At 37.6% G+C, this 21,081-nt stretch overlaps 1 protein-coding gene across 15 annotated transcripts in view; it reads left to right on the top strand.

Moving 5' to 3' along the window:
* Nucleotides 1-21,081, top strand: part of NPAS3 (neuronal PAS domain protein 3) — a 1,061,849-nt gene that overhangs the window by 907,076 nt on the left and 133,692 nt on the right. The window lies entirely within an intron of this gene.

Here is a 21,081-nt window from a genome sequence, read left to right as displayed (position 1 = left end):
GCTCAGCCACTCATCTGCTGTTGGACACCTGGGTTGCTTCCAGGTTTTGGCTATTACAAATTGTGCTGCTAAGAACATATGTGTACACAGACCTATTTGGATGGATGGGTTGGGTTCCTTAGGATATGTCCCCAGGAGAGGAATTGCAGGATCATAGGGTAGGCTCATTTCTAGCTTTCTGAGAGTTCTCCAGACTGTTCTGCACAAAGGTTGAACCAATTTATATTCCCACCAGCAGTGTAGGAGGGTTCCTTTGACCCTACAACCTCTCCAGCACCAAATAAGTATTTTATATGCATGACACATACTAGTAGTTTAGGAAATGTGATTTATCTAAATGAAATATCATAAGGCAGGTACATAAAAATAAACAGGTCTGGGGGTCGGGCAGACAGGTGGTGAAGCAGGTCTGCAGGTGTCTATCTTTCTCTCCCCTTCTCTGTCTTCCCCTCCTCTCTCCATTTCTCTCTGTCCTATCCAACAACGAATTGCGTCAACAAGGGCAATAATAATAACTACAACGAAGCTACAACAAGGGCAACAAAAGGGGGGGGGAAATGGCCTCCAGGAGCGGTGGATTCATGGTGCAGGCACCGAGCCCAGCAATAACCCTGGAGGAGGAAAAGAAGAAAAAAAATAAAATAAATAAATAAAAATAAATAAACAGGTGGCCTAGTTTAGAATGCTGTAAGTTCAAGAATGCCTTTTTAGAGATTGAACCAAACATTTTGGAAGTAATTGTTCTCTGCTCTCCTGCAAAAAGTGGGACACAGAACCAATGGAACCTGACATTTGATGGTTTTCTAATATGTAGATCTGTGTGTGGCTTTTTGTTACGTTTAATCATTCTCTAATCTTTGGATTATGAGTGTTATCTCTAACAAATTTCATCACTTCATCTTTTAAATGCTTAATAAATTAAAAAATGTGTCTCTTTAAGAAATCCTGGAGAAAAAAAAAAGAAATCCTGGAGAAATACTCCTTAAGTTAGGTCATAAAATTATGATTTTACTTCCTCCCTTGGTTTATAATCATGAAATTAAGCCTTGCTTATTGTGAAAAAAATTGGATAATACAGGGGAAAAAATCAACCCATATCCCACTACCCCCCAAATAACCGCAGTTGTGTGTATGCATGCTGACACACACAAAACCCACTTTGTAGCTAAACAGTACATAATGGAGTTTGCTTGTTTGACTAAAAAAAAAAAAAAAAAAGATCATGGCATATCCTCTTCTTAGAAGTCTCCTCTTCCACTTAAGCTCATACAAAACTTGTTTCTCACTTTAACATAAAATTTCCTTTCTGTCTCCAGTCCTTGTTTCCCACTAGCTAAACAGTCAGCTCCACCAGACTGGACTGTCAGGAGTAACATATCTGGGCCCTGCTTTCAGGGAATGCAGCCAGGACAAGTGGTTCTTGCAGCTTATTGAATGGGTGCAAGCTCATAGAAGGAGAAATCAATACTGCACCAGGATTTGAGACAATTTAGCAAAATGTATGAGACAGTACTTTTGGTGAAGAATAACTACAGCAGTATGGTTAACCCTTGGTTGTCTACAATAGAGGTTACTGTGTTTTGTCTAAAGTTTCAGACAGTCTTAACCTGTTCTGGGGGTGGGGGCAGATAATCATTTGATGATGATGATGATGATGATGATTATACCCATTATATGTCCTTAATGTTTCAAAGGCAAGCAAAATTGAAGCAGATGAATACTGCATGGAAACAGTCTGCATTTTTTACATATGTGTCTCTGCTTTGCTAAATTTGACTGGCTACCAACTCTACAGGCACTCAATTTCTCTGCATCCCTTAGTCAATCTTCACAATAATCAGTATAATTACAGGAACAATTGTTTAGGAGTGGTAATAAAGACTGTAAAAACCTTTATTATCAGATAAATATTTTGTATCAGGAACTTCCCAGATATGAGATACACTGAATTATTTACTATCTATTATAGGTCTGGTAGGGGTGCTTTGATTCATTATTTGTATGATTAGAAGTGGTTCAAATTTCCTATCAGAGGACTAAATTTTGAAGTCAGGCAAGGGAAAGTCATCTTACTAGCCCCACATCCAACCCCAGTCCCCAGACAATGTGACTGTATCTACAGCACTTTCTGCTGTACTGCAAATGTCAAACAGAAGGTATAATGGATTTAATATTAGCGCTGGCCAAGGTGTTGAGGGAGCTGTTAATAATGTCACTCCAGTTATTGATCTGAAGCCTTTAAAAATCAAAGAAAAGTGAGATATCCCCAACTGGGGAAAGGCACACAGTGACTAGTTTTTATTACCGATTTATTTCTACATGTAGAGCGGCAACATTCTGAAATTATGTTATCACTGTTAATCTCTGTGAGATATTTTGGAGTTATATGGTAAGATAATATAGGGACAGTGCAGTATGCTAATGCAAAAAGATCAGACCAAGTTATCTTGGACATACATAGAGCCTGATAATTTGTGTGGTGACTACATTTGTCACATGATAGGACACTTGTTCAGTACTAGATTTATTCTTGATGATAATATTGGATCTACTAGAATTGTATAATAGGGCCAGCAAAATAGTTTGCCTAGATAGTGTACCTGCTTTGCCATATGTGCCATCCAAGTTCAAGCCCAACCCTTACCATATTGGAGGAAACGAGTGTGGTGATTTCTTTCTCTTTCTCCCAGTTTCTCTTCTGTCTAAAAAAGTCAGCCCAGAGCAGTGAAGCCCCAGTGACAACATACACATCCACAAAATATAAAACGCAAACTTTATAGCCACTAGAATAAGCAGTGCTATTTTGCTTTTTAAAAACTTTTCCTATAAAGAGCATGGTGGCTAACTTAAGATAGAAATTCACTTTTCTCTTCAAATTAGTGTACCTTTTCAAGAAACTGCTAATCTTTCAGTCTGAATGGCAAGTCATATGCAATGAAATGCCTGCTTTCCATAGTCCCCAACTAATAAAATTAAAATGTATAATTTATGTTGAATGTTTATCAAACTGTAAACAGACATTTAATTCCTTTCCATATTTATACAATATAAGCAAAGATAAATCCAGAAGATAATGTACTGTGGTTATCACTGACGGATTGAAAGTGAAATGCATTTTTACTGTGATTATAGAAGTGAAGCAGGCAAGTTCACAGTTAGCCCCAACTGCAATGACTTTACTAATACCTATGGGTACATGTATGTGTCAGACCTAACAGAATGCAGTCTAACAAAAGCTAGTCTTTTCATAGCCCAGGGAGATCAATTAGGCAGAAACTCAGCCTTTATCTGAAAATTAGGAATGCATAAATATCTATTTTCCTTAGCTATGCCATTATTTTGACATGAAATAGAAACTAGGATTTCCTAACTCCAGAATGAAAGACAACACATACACTTCAAAAGCAAGCCAGCACTACTACAGAGCCTGCCTTACCAAAATGAAAATGTTACTTTTGCCTCAAAAAAAGCTACCTTGATGCAGTGCAGCTTTTCATGCAGAAAGTAAACTGTTTTAAAATGTTTCCTTTATCCCCTGCAAAGCTAAACAAGCTTACCCAAAACTGCTGTGGAATATTTTTCATTGCTCTTTTTCTGAATGCAAAGACTGAGTACACATATCACATTAATTTGTGTGTGCTTGTCTGTGTGTGATGAGATTATTTGCAAAGTGACCTCCTACCTCAAGGATTTCACCCAAGGGAGCTAAAAAAAATGTGAGGTAAAATCTCTTCTTCCCACAAGCCTCTGCTGGCCCATTACCTAAGCACCACTCTTCAGACCTAGCACAAGGCTTGATATGCTGACCCTTTAAGACCTGCTGAATCGCACAGGGCAGCCTCCTTTTGATTCCCAGAGAAGATGAGGGATTTCAGCAGAGTTCTCCATGCTGTCCAAAAACTAACCCTCTCCCAAAATTTAGATCACAGCGGTTGTAATTCCAAAAAGTGTAGCTTTTAAAATATAAGTTAATGTAATGATATTTACAGGGTATCAGTTGAATTGTACAATAATAGAAATACAAACCTCTTATCAAAATACATAATAGGGACATCCAGTTTATATGTATTTTTTCTAAATCTCCTATAGGAGGCTTAGAAAAATCAATTTTTTAAACCCATTATTTTTTAACGGTTATTCTGTATAGCTTTCTAGGTCATAATTTTGACTTTTCCTTTACCTGTGGTGAGAAGGGCTATATTTTAAGTTACCAAAGTGAAAACCAAGACACGTTGTTAATGGGTGACCTGTTTGTCCTTGCCCATTTTTATTTTAAAGTGGCTATTTTGGAATAATTAAAATTACAGTTTCTATTTCTATAACGTTTGCCTGGAATAAAGCCCAAGGTAGTTGCTTTAATATATATCACTATACAAAACTTTATTCCTGTCCAAATTATACCATTCTGAATTCTTCACCTGCACTAAACAACATACTTACAAGGGATCAGTTACTTGGCATTGACTAAGCTTTGCAGGGTGTACAGATCAGAAGAGGCAGAGCTAGCTGGAAACCATTTCCACCCCCAGTGAGCAATTTGCTCATGATTGCTTGGGGAAAATACTGGAGATATTGCTTCTGTGTAAAGTGTGCAACTTTCAGTTGTCAGCTCTTTGCCAAGTAGTTTTTCCTGAGTAGGGCTTTAGAAACAAAGCTATAAGCTTTGATAATGCCTATCCAACTGTGGTAATGATTGACATTCATATTCTTCTGTTGTATGCAGAGCATAGAAACTACTAATTACAAGAGTTAATTCACACCCTACCCCTCTGAGGCAGGTCAGTGTTTTATACTTATTTTATAGGTGGGGAGGAATTATGGGAAGATCTAAATGACATACCCCAAACCACACAGGTTAGTTTAGCATTCTAAAATTAGTGTTAAGAGTTAGAGTAAGTGAGAAGCCTATAAATTAGGTAAAGAAATGAGATGCAACCCTAGTAAGAATCCAGCTAAGTAAACATTCACCAAAAGGCTTAAGTCCAGAAGGAAACTCAACTATGTCCTTATGCATAAACCTTTTAAAGTTAAAACATCTTCAGTCCCTAGTTACTGCATACCTTCTCAGACAGGAGCACAGCCAAAATTATTATTTCAGTACTTTTGGCCTTTGCTCTGCCAGGCTCTTACAGTCAAAACTAGTCTCCCAAGACATGGGATGGAAAAAGAGCAGTGGGGCCCACCAGTAGGTGATCACACCCTTCTACAAGTATCTATTAATGAAACACAAATATGGTTGCTTGGAACTCATGGGAAATAACATTCATCTTCTGTAAGTTGACAAATGTAGCTTGAGGATAGGAAACAACTTTTCTCAAATCATGAACTGGAAAAAAGTATCATTCAAGACCCAGGCTCACTTAATAGAGGAATTACATAGACTATTCAGTAACTTCCAACTGGATATCTCTTATGCATTAGACATTATACAGAACACTAAGGAAACAAAGATGAAGCACTTTGCTCTTTTTGTTTAATATTTTATTATTTATAACTTTTTTTTCCTACCAGAGCACTAATCAACTCTGGTTTATGGTGATGCAAGGGATTGAACCTAGGACTTTGGAGCCTCAGACATGACAGTCTGATTGTATAACCATTATGTTATCTACCCCCACGAAGCTCTTTGCATTTTAGGAGCTGACCATTGTGTGACAGGTACAGACCATTGATACAGTACAGAAATGTAATGATGACAACAGGGAACGGTGGCATATAAACAGTTTGGCATTAAATTTCAGGCTACTGCTGCTTGCAGTAGAGACAGAAACTTACCCTTTGAAGCTTCAACCCTGAAATTAACAGTCCAGGAACATCACTTCTTTGTAGCAGATTGCCTTTACTATCCAGAAATACATGAATTGTGACTTTGATGTACTGTGTCAAGGGTTTTTGTTTGTTTATGATTAGCAAGCCTTAAAAATGCCTGCTGCATAATAGATTCACAGGAATTGAGTTACTCAGGCTATTGATCCTTCTGCTTGTTTAGGAAAGTCATGAACAGGAGGGTGGCCCTAAACAGCCTACCTTCTGTTTATTTTGGGTTGACTTTACTAAATGAAATTCAGGAAAGGCCAGCCTTAAAAACTGTACCTACTCAATATATATATATTCAAGATTGTCACAAGTATTCCAATAACATTACTGATGATCCTGAAATAGTTTTATTATACTTTACAAATAAGTTTCAGTTGTAATAGTAAGCATCTTTAAAGTAACTTCTCAAAATGAGAATGAGGATGCTACATTAGGGAAGCAGGAAGGAGCTCCATAGAGCCAGATGGGGGAGGAGCTGGAATGTCAAGAAGAACATCTGAGATTGATATGATGAAATTCTGACTGTGACTCATTAAATGACACAGTGACCCAATGAAAAGATCATTTTATCACATATAAATGTAAAGATAAAAATTTGACTTTTGAAGGACCCACCCTTAATGTGGCATAGTATACAACTGCCTATGGACTTCTGGATCCTTTGTACAGAATAATTCCTAACATTCAATGAGTCAGGCACTATGTTAAAATCTTTCATATGTGCTGACTTATTTCTCACTAAGTACTATGAAAAAGGTACCATAATTTTCCCCAGTTAGAAAAAACATCACTAAGAAAATATCATTTTTCCCTACTTGGATGAAGCATACAGTTAGTAAGTAGAGAGCCAATGGTTTGAGTCCTACTAGCCCAGAACCAGAACTCTTTATATAACCATCCCCCCACCAAGCTACTTCTAAACACCCATAAAATAGTTGTCCAACCACTGCTTGACACTACCAGTGGGGGTGCTCCGTCCTTCCTAGCTTGCCCTGTGAGAGAAGTTTCCTCAGGGGCCAGATGGCACATGCAGTAAAGCATACTTGCTGCGATGTGCAAGCACCTAGGTTTAAGGTCCCAGCCCCCTCCCCACATGCAAGTGTGAAGCTTCATGACCATATAGCAGCTCTGCAGATATCTCTTTCTCTCTCTATCTCTCCCTTCCCTTCAGTTTCTCTGTCTATATCCAAATCAGTCATCAATAAAATATACTAAAAAGGGCAGGGACAGCTAGCATGATGGTTATGCAAAGAGACTGTCATGCCTGAGGCTCCGAAGTCCCAGGTTCAGTCACCTGCACTACCATAAATCAGAATTGATCAGTGCTCTGATAAAATATATATATATATATATATATATATTATGCACATATATATATATGAATAGTCTCGATATTATGCTGATCTCTGTATGCATGTAGCTCATGTCCACTGAACTTAAAAATGAATGCTTTATTTCTGCAAAAATAAGTGAGATAGGTTCAACAGGGCAGATTGAACCCCCAGTGAAACCACTTAGCAAGTCATTTCTATAAGTTAAAAATGATTGCATAGAACTTCAGAAGGAGAATCATTGAGAGATTTCAGAACAGGAAAGAATAATGTGAACACTGCAATAGAGCGAAGGACTTGCAAGCATGTGCTCCTCAGCCCCATCCTCTGTGCCACATTAGCTAGAGCAACACTCTGCCTCTTTCTCGCTCTCATTAAAAAAACAAAAAAAGGCCTTTAAAAAGGAAAGAGTAAACATATACCTTATAATCAATCGTTAGCCAGACACTGATCATTAGTACTCTAGAAATCATGCAAGTCTGGAATGTTTACATGATTAGGATTGATGACACCATCTGTCCACACTCACATTTTTATCAATTGGTAATAAAATCTGGAAATTTTTGAAAATCACATATGCTATTGATCATGAAATGTTAAAATACCAATCCCCTTGGGTCTTAAAGCTATTCTTCATCATCATTGATTCAAGTCTGTCATGTGCCTTTGGTAAAATGTTCATCTGCCTCCACTTGTCAGGACATGTCTTCTCCAAATAAACATAGAAGTAAGAGCAATAATAAAAATCAGTGACAACATAAATTAAAGCTCTGCTTGCCTATGCCATATCTGTGTAAACAAAGTGAGGGTTGATGTTGGAGGAGGGCCAAAGATATCCACTAATCTCCCAAATTATTAATAGTCAAAATGATGTCGAAATTAATGCTATCAAATTTCACTAATGTCCATTTCACAGACTGTACAAGCATAAAATTAGCACAAACCCAGTACTCTAAATATAGCAAATGAATATGTACTTATGTACTTATGTCTTCACTTATTTCAAGTGCATGGCCCAACTTCTGTCCTGGAGTTACCAAACTTGCCCTTCTTCTCACAGAACTCAAAGTCACATAAACCATCTGACAAAGGAGTCAAAATTGTTTCTATTAGAAAACTTTGGTTAATAGAGGCCTCAATTTCATAGAATTAAGTTTGGACATAATATTCTTGGAGAAACCCTTACTAACATCACAGACAGATAACGGTTGAGCACATGGTTCTGCTAACTGGATGTGCATGTTTTACCATACATGAGACCTGAGGTTCAGTCTCTGCTGCCATATGGGAGTATCACATACAGCACCAGGAGCAGCTCTGTGGGTACTAGGGTGATATTTTGGTGTTTTCTCTCAGTCTCTCTCTCTCTCTCTTCCTCTCTCTCTCTCCACCTCCCTCCCTCCTCTTGAATGTTAATTACAAAAAAAAAAAGGGAGGGTGGGCCCAGAGATCACACAGCTTTATCACACATGATTAAATTCTTTAATTCATTTGCTGGTGCTATGTTAAAATCTGCAGGCAGGTTACCTGACCTTAAAACCATAGTTCACAACATAAGAAGTAAACCGTCCTCACTTATTTTGTAGGTTATGCTCCTCAAGAGATTTCTTGTAGGAATTGCAAATACATGTCTTGGAATCAGACAGCCTGTCTTTACCTCCTTGTTCTATCACTTACTAGAAACGTGATCCTGAGAAGGTTGATTAACTTACATCTGCTTCATTGTTTCCATTATAAACTGGTAGCCCCTTAGTATGGATTGGAGAATGGGGTAGGTATAATACCTGTTAGTTTTAACTTCAGGTGAATTAAGACATTAACACACAATAGTGCTATAAGTTAATACATCTGGACAGTAGCATGGCAATAGTGCTATAAGTTAATACATCTGGACACACCATATGGGTGATGTGTATGTATTACAGTTACTAGGGTATCTGTCGTGTTAAACACTCTCTCATTGCCAAAATTATCTTTATGGAAAGGCTGGCTAGGGGTTAGTTGAATTTAGTTGACTTTATTGCATAAAATACTTGAATTTGGAATTAACTAACCTCACATTCTGGTTATCTGATTAAAAGGACCCAGCATATGCAAGTATAGTAACACCCAAAAGGTATGTTTCTGAAACACACACACACATACTCACTCACTCCTTAAACACAGTCCTTTCGGAAATACTTCATTTAAGGAAAAGATGCCTTTGAAAAATGGCATTTACCTTCTCTCTAATGTACAAAATAATATAAAATAGTTGTTTTATAGATCCACTTTTTTGTATACTTGGTTTTCTTAAAGCATAGTAGAGTTGCATAATTCTTGTCCTCAGAGATCCATCTCTCAGTCTCTGTATTTTAAATACCAAAATGAGCCCTCTCACCGTACAATCCTTCCCTTATTTGTTTAAATATGTATATTGCTCCAGCTCCAATATCACTTCTCTGGGCTATTTTCTTATTCAGATACTTTTCCACTAAGATATTTTCCCATTCATAGAAAGGTTGAAGGAGTAATAGAACTTCCTCTCCCAATGCCAATATCTCCCATTTAGTTTCATGGCTCAAATTTAGATCATGGTAAGGTACGCTATCTCTCTGGCTTGTTTATTTATTTTTTCCTTAAATGAAGTGCTAGAAATTAAACTCAGAACCTTGTGAATGCAAGGCATGGCCTCTGTGACTTATTCACTTCAGACTGTATTATAGTTCTATGAGAGTAAGAAAGTGCATGAGCAGGGACAAGGAGGAGAGGTACCCAGTTAAACACACATATTACAGTGAGCAGGACTGGGGTTCAAGCCCTCAGGCCCCACCTGCAGGGGGCAAGCTTTACAAGTGGTGAAGCAGGTCTGTAAGTGTATTTTTCACTCCACCTTTACCACTCCCTCTTTCTCTCTGTCTCTATCCAATAAATAACCAATAATCTTTTAAAAATAAATCTTACAAATTAACTATTTAAAGAGAGAGAGTGCATGAGTGCGGGTAGGGGTACAGCATAATGGTTATGCAAAGAGACTTTCATGCCTGAGACTCTCAAGTCCCAGGTTCAGTCCCCCATACCGCCATAAGCCAGGGCTGAGCAGTGCTCTGGTTAAAGGGGCGGGGGGGAGGGGGAGGGCAGGGGGAGAGGCAGAGGGAGAGGGAGAGGGAGAGGGAGAGGGAGAGGGAGAGGGAGAGGGAGAGGGAGAGGAGAGAGAGCATGAGTGCAAACCACTGCTCCACCATCCATTAAGTTCTAGTTTTAACTTTGTTGATCTCATATTGTGTAAGGGATGGAACCTAAGGCCTCACATGTGTAAGCACATGTTCTGCCACTGAACCACAGTTCCCACCCTGACTTCCCTGTTTCAAGTCTCCATTGAAGGCTGCCCAGATCCACTGTAGAATAAACTTGAGCAGTGGTCTACAAGTATTAGCAGATTCTAGACTGGCCTGTTAAAATGTGTTCTGCTTTTCACTCAACAGTGTAGCCCAGACAGCATATAGAATGCCCTTGACTGACACTTTCCCTTTTCATCTAGTTGGGCTACTTGTGATGTGGCCATGGCCACAATGTGGATTATGCCCCCATAGAAGACTAAATTAAACATCAGGTCTCCACAATTCAAATTTCCTTTTAAGTATCAAATCAGATTTTATTTACCTCTGTGATCAGTGATGAGGAATGTTTGGTGATACTCAGATCTTGACTTGAAGGTAAATGGATTCATTTACTTTGTATATGAGGGCTTCCATTCATTACTAGTCCGGAACACTGAAATGAGCATAGATTTTGTGGAATACATCTATAAAAGTAAGAGAGGTGCTCTGATGCTCTGGACATAGATACCATATATGGACTTAAATAAATAAATTAAGAAACTCATTTCACATGGGCCACCAAACAGTCATGACATGTTAATGACTTTTAGTCACTGCTAACCTGGACGAAATTCCAGCCAATGACCTATGGGTGAAAGGCCCCATATATCCCATTACTAGTCCCCTGAGCCATCCAGTTGTCCCTGACAAGGTATTTTATCATACTCTGTACAGTGCAATACAATAGTCCAAATTCCTATACTCTTGGAAAATCTATTATTATTTAAAATTAAAGAAGACACTTTGCAAAGAGCCAGAAAACATAATCCCTCAAATAAAGGAGCAGTTGCAATGTTCACAAAACATTTTTTTATTTTTATTTATAAAATGGAAATATTGACAAGACCATGGAATAAGAGGGACACAATTCCCACTATCGAAACTCCATATCCCATCCCTTCCCTTGATAGCTTTCCTATTCTTTATCCCTCTGGGAGTATAGACCCAGGATCACATGCATGCATATATTTTCCATTTACAGAGTTACAAGATTTCAATATTTTTCATCATATTTACTCCACTGCACATTTGTTTCTGCCCCTGGATATTTAATAAACTGACATATCTTGGAGTTCCATTAAAAAAGTCATTAGTTTTAGTTTAACGTTTGTATAAAACTGGTTCGTTAAATCCATGGTGTTTTCTTTTCTAGCTTGTTTTTAAGTGTCATAAATAAATGACTTAAATGTCCCATAAGACAAATGTTCTTTAATCATCTAATGCACTCATTTATCCTAAGCCTTAACCTTAGTCCTAAATTAAGTCTGTTGCAAAAACATAACTTCATCTGAAAACTCCCATCAATCCTACATGGTTTTGATAAGCACATTTAAAAAACATAAACAATCAGACAGTTGTCAATCTGGGTGAAGCCCAGTCCCATTTAAGAGTTATTCGCCAGGAGCCATATTTCATACCCACATCACCAACAGAATTATAAAAGAGAATGGCTAATATTTGAAACAGCTATTCTGAAAGTGGGAAGTAGAGAAATGGTTTACAAGAGTGTAAAATGAAACAAAGACTAGACAAAAGGCAATTCTTACTCCACATCAGATGTATTCTGCACTATTTATTTCTTAAAAATATTAATACTTTGACAGTGTTATAAATGCATTAAAGTTTCATGATCACATATTTAGTATATTACATGTCAGGCCTTTGATTAATTTTCATTTGTTCGTGGTTCTAAAAATCTGTCAAAGAATCTGGCTGCTAGGAGCTTATACATGAGTAATGATTGCCAAAAGGTTTGGTGCAAGGAGAAACAAAGTGAGAGTTTAATGGAATCAACACTTAACTAAATTGGGTACTCAATCCCTCATAACTAAGAATGCACATGCTTTGGTGAAACTTTAACATTGACAGATTCTCCATTTAATTCTGAATTAATTTGTATTTCTTCCATTTACCAGTCATACCCTTTCACAGTAGAGCAGAGATGCTCTACCCATTTATTCACTAGCTCCATGGGACCTGCAAAATTATTACCATAGAACCCCTCAGGGTTACTGGACACTCCCCCCAACTCCCTCTGGGGCTTTACATTTTTTTAATAGATAAGAGCATTCAGCAAATAGCTAGATTGAGAATAAACTAAAAAATTATCACCAAGGCCCTTCCTCTGCCACAATTTGTCAAATCTGCTGATAGGAAACAAATTCTATTCATAAAGATTTTATTTGGCGGGGTGGGGGGAGCTCTTGTGATTTGGTAGCAATTCAATTATAGTTTTGTGAGATAGTGAGCCCGGAGAGGGAATCCAGACTGACAAGAAATATGACAGGACAGTTACAGAGTGTTTATGCAATTAAACTTTCACTGACAATACCTGCAGAATGATGAATGCGTGGGCGGAGGTATGTGAGCTCAGGCAATGCCCCACAAGTATTGCCCATTTTTCATTATTATACAACTGTTCAGATCTTTCAAGAACAGCCTGAAGTGAGGTAGAAAAGAGAGTGCTGTTCTGCAGCATGTTAACCAAGTGCCTTTTTTTATTGCCTCCCTCCAATGGGTCTTGATGTGCCAGGTGATAAAAGAACATCTATTTTAGAAAAATGTTTCAAAAAGATTAAGATTTACCCTGAACTTGACATATATTAATTTTGGATACCAAAAGAGGTTTTTATTCTTTTTTTTTTCTATGTGCAACTTTATATCACTTCCCAACTGATAGAGTAGTGCATAATTAAACTGTTGGGTTATTCATTTTATGCAAGCAGGTGCAAAGGGCACTATAAAAGTAGGATTTTACTGATGGTAGATTAAGAAAGAAAGGAGAAACTTAAAAGCCTTTTGTAGAGAGCCACAAAAGCTTGCAGATGAGATTAATTTGGTTGGGCAAAATCTGTGCCCTGGTCTTCCAAGAATATGTAAAATTGGGAAAGTCACAAGATTTCAAACGCTCTAAAAGATGATGTGAATTCTTTCAGGTTGTTAACAATTTTGAGTGTGATTTTTTTTTTCCAAATGAGTATTGAAAGAACATAGGTATCTAGTATAAAAGCAGTATGCTGATTTTTGTAGCCTTCACCTTGGCAAAATCAACAGTGCCCAGAATACCAACTGAATTAATGGGAAAGTGAATTCCTTCCCGACTCTAGAGCTTGGATGATTCATTGTGTGGAGAAGAGGGAGAAAACAGTTGGTACGCAGATGCCAAGGGATGAAGTGAAGAACACATCTTCCTTTTCTATTTATACATCTTTTAAATTAATGAGAATTTACTTAGGAGAAAGAAACACTATCCTCAAACCATTCATTCATTATTTTGACCTCACACAAATATATTGATATTGTTATCAATTTTTTGTTTCATTTAATGATGAGTGTCTCTTTGTTAGTATTCAAGAGCCCTTTGGGGACATTTAAAATCTTGAAATTTTCTCTCTCTCATGTCCTACTTTAATAAAGTTTTAAGTGTTTGCCTTCTTTCTTTCACACACTTTCTTTCTTTTGTGTCCTACTTGAATAAAAATCTTGAAATTTTACATAGAAATATTCAACTGCTATGACATGCCCTCATTATCACTGCTAATAGTTGAGTCCAGATCAAAAGCAGGAAGCTGCAGTTCCATGCCTACTTAGATAACAGTTTCCCTGGACTGAGACTGTGGTTCAACACCAAGCAGTCACGTGTCCACTTGGAGACTCACAACCAGAGACAATGTGGAAATGATCCATTCAGTAGGGAAAATTCACAAAATAACTAGGTACCTTGTATCAGTAAAAATCAGCCAAGCTTATTTGTGTTAGGAATGACCATATGTTTCTGTCAAAATGATCAATCTAGAAATCCCATATATAACATGGTATAGCTGGGACAATTTCTTACATTACTGTCTTCTGACAAAAGACTTCACTCTGTTACAGTCCCCCCCAAAAAACTGGTTTTGTCAGATGTGGCTTGTAATATGCACTAAAATTGATACTCAAAAAATATTGTTTTCACATTACTTAGGTGTTAAAATTACACGGTAATGCTCCTTTATTTTCAAAAACCAAACCTAATCCTGTTAATTCAAAGTGAATAACAAACAGGACTAAGACTTTTTCCCAAGTTGTTACATTTATTCAACCTGCTTGTGTTTTGTTCTTCATCATAATTATTTCCAAGTCAAATCTGCACTGATTTCCTTGCGGACCCACGTACCTCTGACTAACTTAAAGAATTGAGCTGGGATAATTCACACAATTCCTCAGGGGTCATGTTCACTGTTTTTTTTCAAGGACATTTTTATTACAAAGCTGATGAAATTTGCATATTAATTCATTTCTTTCAATTTTTTAAGATTAAATGTTGTCAACATGTATCAGTGCAAGGCTCTGACAGTGCTGATGAAATGGGTCAGTCAAGCTTGAACATTTAGAGTAATGCAACCATCTGCAACCCCCCAGCCCCTTGTGGAGTTCTGTGCTACCATTGCAACTTGATTAAAAAAAAAGTTTTATTCGATGCAGGATATTAAAACATTATCTAAGAAATGATATGTATTAGGCTTTCCATTTACTCAGAAAGTGGGTTTGACAACAAAATGGATCTAAGGAGATACTTGCTGACTAGGAGTTAGTGTTCTGTCAGTCTTAATTAAACTACAGTTAACCACCCTTCCCCTCCCCCCCCCACTTAAATTTGGTGAAAGGAATTTAGGAGAACTTTATTTTAACATTACTCTTCCTGAATCGTTTGTTCGTTAGAAATGCTCTTCCTCCCATTCATATTCTAGGTAAGAAGTGAGAATGAGCAAAACTGACAGAATATCGGAGATTTGTTGTAACATATTTCTCAACATCCTCAAAGATAGACCTTCATTTTATAGAGTTAGTAAACATCAACATTTCGTGGTCACATCTAAAGCCCTTACAGCATGGCACCAATGTTTCTGTGAAGATCTTCATTTCTCCCTACATTTCCAAGTTGAACATTAAGCTGTGTTGACTTATCCAATTTCCTTACAATCACAGTACATACTTCCATCAGACACTTTCAAAGAGCAAGATCACCTAAGTGAGAAATCCCTTTAAGCGTTGCAGTGCAGATCCTTTCTGGATCGGATCATTTCTCTGTCTCTGCTTTTGGTAGAAGCTCTTTCGTGGCGTACATGATGAATTTAATAAATTCCAAAGACCTTACTAGTAAGAAAAAAGATAATAAAACATGTTTGGCTGCTGAGTTTGTGTAGCAAAGAACCCCACCCACATCACTTCCTCTAACTACCCAATGGACAGAAGTACCTCCACTGTATGATATGTCACACTACCTTACTTGAAGTTCTCCAGGGAAGACCCCACAGAACCACAAGACCCAACTTTTCACTTCTACCTTTGCTTGCAGGTTGGTCACTTCCAAGGAGCTTCTCAGACCACACTATTAAAAATATGCCCTTTATTCAAGTATAGTTTCTTTATATTTGAGTTTATATAAAATGTTCTCTATATTCTTTGGATATAACTTCTAGGTAAATGTAGCTATATACTAACCACAGTGGTGATGAATCTTCAGAGTTCTTCCTGTCTAACAACATAAGTACACTGACTGATTTCCAGTCAGAGCATTGTCCAATATATGTGCAATATCATTAGCTAGGAAAGTTGACCACTATGAAAAAGATTACATGAAGGGAACAACAGACAGAGAAGGTAGCCTCAGAAATGGTTTTAGCTTGATTTTGAATTAGACTCCCAAACTCATACTTGATTGAAAAATCAAAATCAGACTTCACATTGTCGAGTTAGAAAATGTCAGATATGAAATATTTAAACTGTGGAATACAGTCTTCGACTTTGGGTTATAAAACTTTAATTCTGTGAGTTGGTAGCACTCCAATAGTTCAATATTTTTAATTCTACAAATCCATGTTTATTAACTTTCAAGGTTTAAACAGCATCACCAAGTCTATTGAAACTAAATTATTCTGACTTGTGAGAGCTATAGGGTAGCTATAATTTGTTTTCTATTTCTACATAAGCGGCAAAGACAAAAGAAAGAACAAATAAAGGGAATTGATTGCCACATAATCCCTTTTTATACTTTCAAAATGACCTAAAACTCTGGTGATTAAAGCAAAGACTCAGCCCTGCCATTTTAATTGTGGAATCCCCTTTGTATTTAAAATAGGGGTCACACCATAGTGTTAAAATGGCTTCCATAATATTATTGCTGGGAATTTAATCTGTATTCCTCTCACAAAAACATTGCCTTCATATCTTTTTATTTAGGAAAAAGCAATTGAATGTGCTTATTGGCATTTTTAAATTTTTGTTGCCTCAATTTCTTGATTAAAGGAGAATATCAAAATTAGTTCCTAATAGCAGTGATAGCTTTTCATTTCCTCCAATTAGTACTCTTTTCTTACAACCCCTCAAGTGCTTCACTCCTATTCCTAGTGATTACTTACATGTCACTGTTAATTTATTCAACATTTCCAACACCTGTGACCTATTGTGTTGATACCTACTGTGTGCTAAGTAAAGGGGCCATCCTTTACAGAGACAGGTGGGAGCCTATGCCAGGAGCCACAAGCCCACATTCCTCTCCTGGTTGTGTTCATACAAACTGGATCGCCTTTAGTGTTTATTTAAACACTCTGACCCACCTTCCTCATTCACAAATCAAACTGATATTTACTCACAGGATTGTTGGGGGTGTCAAAGATACAATAAATTTGAATGTCATTAGGAGAAAAAACTTTTAAGCAGCTTTATTAATATAGAGTTATTATTTGGTGATAAAACACAAATATTTAGGGTTTGCCTTGTGATTGTTCTGTTTTTATAAGTGAACAGTGATCTTTTGGATTTTTACACTCTAATATCATATCCATGGCAGCTGCTGTTGACTTCCACATACAAGTTAAATTATCCAACACAGTTTTGATGAAATTCCTTCCTCCACCTAACTCAATCTGTATATAACTTAGTTTGCTGCCAGGGAAGAAAAGTACATTTGCTGTAAGTCCAAACTCCTGGTTGCTAGAAAGAAAATTCAGAATGTTTTGTTTATTGCTTTTGCTTCATATATAATGTATATGATTTCATGATGATTTGTTCAGGGAAGTGAAGTTGAAGAGTTACCTTTACTTCTAGAATCTGCTTAACATGCATTCCAAAAACATTCCTTACTTCCAAATCAACTCTGAAAACCAAGTTACTCTCCTATGAGCTATTTTTTTTTCCTAAAAAATATTATGAGGGCATTATACATGTTTCTTCTTTTCTTTTTTTCTCTCTTTTTCTTTTGTTTTGTTTTTTGCCACCAAGTTTATCACTGGAACTCACTGTTTCCATGACTCCACTACTTCCAGTGACCATTTTTGTTCTTTTCCTTCCTCTAGAGGATGAGAGAATAAGAGACACTGCAGCGCTGCATCACCTACATGGTGGCCCAAGGCTTGCATAGCAACGAGTGAGTTCTACTGAATGATCCACCTACTGGCCCCTGTGCATCTTTCTTAATAGTACATTTAATGATGGACTTTTTATTCTGGCCTTTATGAAGTCTTATCTTTTTTCCACCTGATGTTACTAGGCCAACTACTGATATCTTGGGCCTAAGGTTCTCCACTTTAGAATGCAAGAGAATCTTCTTCAAAAAAATTATCACCACCCCGTTCCTGGAAATCCCAGTGTGTGGTCATAACACTGAAATTTTTCAGAGCCATTTTTGTCATTTCTGTAAATCTGCTTCCCGTGTAAAGCAGAGAATAGTGCTGCTTTATTCCTCTAAAGGCTAAATTTGACCCAAAACAGCTTTGACTCCAAGAGCCAGAATTTATACAACAGATAACCCAGAGGGTAGGGTGAATTTGGAGTAATTGCAAGCTAGTAGTACCAGATATTTTAAAAATAGTTTTCTTTGATTTGGGGGGTGACCTTGGTTTAAAAGTCTGAATATTTTGAAGTACAATTTTTACCTCTTCAAAAAGAATTACCCCACCCCCAACCATACTCCCACAAAAAGCTTTAACATCCTTCCTCCAAAAGTCCATTAAATCACCCCTACCCCAACCGCCCCTTCATCCTCCTACTTTCTGTTGACTCAAGTTCTGTTAAGTCCAGGATCTTCTTTGGGCTTCACTCATTTTTCCTGGTTTTGTTTGTTTATTTGTTTTGTTTTTCCCTTGTGGATGAGGTCAGTTTATATTTTCATTTCATGTGAGACCTTTCAGTTCCCCTTAAAGGTCTAGTTTAGAGGTGGTGAATTCTTTCAGCTGTTGCTTATTGGAAAAGCACTTTGGGTCTCCCTCAAACTTGACTAATAACTTAGCAAGATAAAATATTCTTAGAGGAGGGTCTCTTTTATTCAGAACTTTGAATATATCCTCTTTATTTCTTGATTTTAGGCTTTCTTTTTACATTTTTTTTAATTTATAAAATGGAAATATTGACAAGTCCATAGGATCAGAGGGGTACAACTCCACACAATTCCCACCACCAGAACTCCGTATCCCATCCCCTCCCCTGATAGCTTTCCTATCCTTATCCCTATGGGAGTATGGACCCAAGGTCATTGTGGGATGCAGCAGGTGGGAGGTCTGGCCTCTGTAATTGCTTCTCTACTGAACATGGGCATTAGCAGATCGATCCATACTTAGGGTTTCTACTGAGAACTCTGCTAACAGTCTTTTGGGATCTCCTTTATAAGCGACCCTTCACTTCTTCCTGGCAGTTTCCAGAATAATCTCTTTGTCTTTGCCATTTTAACCATTATGTGCCTTGGTAAACTTGGGTTTAAATTCATTTTAGGGGGGTTGGTTGAGCACACACATTATAGTGCACAAGGGATCCAAGTTCAAATCCTTACTCCTCACCTGCGGGAGACAGGGGGAGCTATACAAGTGATGAAGCAGTATTGCAGGTTTCTCTCTCTGTCTCTCTCTCTCTCTCTCTTCACTTCCCCTTCTTCTCTCTCCAAAATAAATTAATATTACTTTTTCAGTTTTCATTTTCACTGGATATCTTCAAGCCTTCTGAATCTAGAAATTCACTTCTTTAAATTTGAGAAAAATGCATAGCTAGAATTTTTTCAAATATGAATTCTATCCCTTCCTCAGCTCCTTCTTTTACCCCAATTATATATATATGAATGTTGTTCCTCTTGAAGCTGTCTCATAATTCTCGTATGTTATCTTCATTTGTTTTTAGTGTGCTTTCCTTTTTCCTGTCTTTTTGAAGTGACTCCAAGCCCCTTAACCTCCTATTTAGCACTTTGGTTTTTGTCTTCTTGCAGGTTTCTCTGTTGTGATATTGAACTCTTACATTTTACACTTCATTCTTCTGAGTGCTGTTATGAATTCATTGATAAATTTTCTCATTACTTTCCTGAGCTTTTTGTGGCCCTCCACATCTCTTCTTACTTCAGTGAACATCTCTAGAACCATAGAATCAAAGTCTTCATTGGGATATAGAATTCTGTTGAATTTGAGGTTGTCTTGTTCCATGGATGAAATATGCTATATTCTGATTCTCCACAAAAGTGACTAAAGCAGTAGGTGGCAAGGCACTAACTTGAATTTGATTGCAGCTACAAAGGCAGGAATGTTGGCTGGAATCTGGCATGCACTGGACCTAGCAGCAAGACTCTAGCTATATCCCAGTGAGCAGTACAAAGGTACAGCCTGAGCAGGGTATGTGAGTGCAACATAGGACTATGTGGAATGAAACTCAGCATTTTGAATTCCCTCTGCAGAGGGTCAGATTTGATGCTAGCAGGGAGGGTATGGGCTACACCCAGCAACCGCCACATCAGATGGTGGCCCAAAGCAGTGGGCAGTACCTGATGTTACCTCCCTAGCAACAACAACCAACACTACAATGTTGAGAGTTGAATGACAACAGATGATATTCCACCGTGCAATTTTGACTCCGTGGCAGGAGACTGAAAAGGCACCAAATTTGTATCTTGACTGTGAGTCTTTCTGTTCTAACCACCTGGATTCTGGGCTACTAGTTTATTCTGTTACTAGTTTATCTGTTGTTGTGTTCAGGTGTACTGTAGTTTCTGTTGTGTTTTTTGACAGCTGAAGTAAAAAGCAACAGCTAGTCTGAAGCCATGGTGACCAGAACTTCCATACTAGCAGGTTTTGAATTATTCATTCTTTAAATCAGAAAAGCTCAACTTATTCTTTTTGTTTTGTTTTGTTTTGTTTTTATTTTTTGCCTCCAGGGTTATTGCTGGGCTCGGTGCCTGCAACACGAATCCACTGCTCCTGGAGTCTATCTTTTCCCCCTTTGTTGCCCTTGTTGTTTTATCGTTGTTGTGGCTATTATTGTTGTTGTTGTTATTAATGTTGTTATTGTTGTGTAGGACAGAGAGAAATCGAGAGAGGAGAGGAAATCAGATGGGGAGAGAAAGATAGACACCTGAAGACCTGCTTCACCCCTGAATTGACCCCCCTGCAGGTGGGGAGTGGGGGGATTCAAACCAGGATCTTTATGCCAGTCCTTGTGCTTTGCACCATGTGCACTTACTGCCTCACCTCTGCTCAACTTATTTTTTTTGAAATGTAAGAAATGGGAATAAGTTGAATGCAGTATTTATGGCATAAATAAATAAATTTTTTTTGATAATT

Source organism: Erinaceus europaeus, chromosome 16 (assembly GCF_950295315.1).
Source record: "Erinaceus europaeus chromosome 16, mEriEur2.1, whole genome shotgun sequence".
NCBI classification, from domain to species: domain Eukaryota; kingdom Metazoa; phylum Chordata; class Mammalia; order Eulipotyphla; family Erinaceidae; genus Erinaceus; species Erinaceus europaeus.
The sequence above is the reverse complement of the archived record's forward strand: the minus strand, read 5'-3'. Positions and strand labels throughout refer to the sequence as shown.